Below are 1,371 nucleotides of genomic sequence, written 5' to 3' on the forward strand. Positions count from 1 at the left end.
TCAGGGCTTTCAGAACCTATGCTATGCTCTATGCTGTTTCTATGGCATGCTATGCTATTTCTAACTCTATGCTAGTTCTCATGTTTTTTTGGCGTGGCTATAGTGCTACTTTAAACTTATCATCCCAGCATTTCTTGCGCAGCCAACTTAAATGTAACACAACAAAAGCAACCCAGCTGGGACTTGAACACAGAGGCTGATGCCATAACCCATTAGGCCACTGGGACTTTTACTGGTGGAGCCAGAGGTATTCACAGACTGTCTGGCTCACACTAAACTAAAAAAAATCCCACATAAGATTGCCAGGTCTATGCTTTTTCTCAAGGCTTTAATGTCACTTTGAACTTGTCATCTTGGAATTTATTGCATAGCCAATTTAAATGAAACCCCTCAAAGATAAACCAGGTGGGACTTGAACCCACAATCCCCAGCTCCAAAGGCTGATGCCTTATCCACTAGGCCACTGGGCCTTTTTTGTTGGTCCACCCACAGGCAAACAAAACAAAAACAACCCAGGTGGGACTTGAACACAGAGACTAATGCCATAACCCATTAGGCCACTGGGACTTTTACTGGTGCAGCCAGAGGTATTCACAGACAGTCTGGCTCACACTAAACTAAAAAAATACCTCAGAAGATTGCCAGTTCAATGCTTATTCTCATGGCTATAATGTCACTTCGAACTTATCATCTTGGAATTTATTGCATAGCCAAATTAAATTAAACCCCTCAAAAATGACCCAGGTGGGACTTGAATTAGGCCACTGGTCCATTTCTTTGGTCAACCCAGAGGCATTCACAGACAGTCTGATGCAAGATAAACTGATAGATCTTTCAGAAAATTGCCAGTTATATGCTAATTATCATGTTTCGTTGTCATGGCAATAGTGGTAAACTGATAGAGCTTTCAGAAAATAGCTCATGATGCCACTGGATGCCACGGGGCCTCTTCTCTAGTTGACCCATTCACAAACAGACTTATGCAAGCTAAACTGAAAGAGCATTCAGAAAACTACCAGTTCTATGCTAATTCCCATGGCAATAGTGTCACTTTGAAGTTATCATCCTGGAATTTCTATCATAGCCAACTTAAATGCAAACTCTTAAACACAACCCAGGTGGGACTTGAAGACAGAGACTAATGCCATAACCCATTAGTCCACTGGGACTTTTACTGGTGGGACAGTCTGGCTCACACTAAACAAAAAAAAATACCTCAGAAGATTGCCAGTTCTATGCTTATTCTCATGGCTATAATGTCACTTTGAACTTATCATCTTGGAATTTGTTGCATAGCCAATTTAAATGAAACCCCTCAAAGATGACCCAGGTGGGACTTGAATTAGGCAGGCGGTCCCTTTCTTTGGTCAA

The 1,371-nt window shown here is 41.7% G+C and overlaps 1 non-coding gene across 1 annotated transcript; it reads right to left on the bottom strand.

Annotated features, from left to right (window-relative positions):
* Positions 1-397: 397 nt before the first annotated feature.
* Positions 398-470, bottom strand: trnaq-uug (transfer RNA glutamine (anticodon UUG)). Its single transcript has one exon. It is a non-coding gene; the product is annotated as a tRNA-Gln (tRNA).
* Between the last annotated feature and the right edge of the window lie 901 nt (positions 471-1,371).

The sequence above is a fragment of the Sinocyclocheilus rhinocerous genome, unplaced genomic scaffold (assembly GCF_001515625.1).
Source record: "Sinocyclocheilus rhinocerous isolate Xijiao unplaced genomic scaffold, SAMN03320098_v1.1 scaffold8767, whole genome shotgun sequence".
NCBI classification, from domain to species: domain Eukaryota; kingdom Metazoa; phylum Chordata; class Actinopteri; order Cypriniformes; family Cyprinidae; genus Sinocyclocheilus; species Sinocyclocheilus rhinocerous.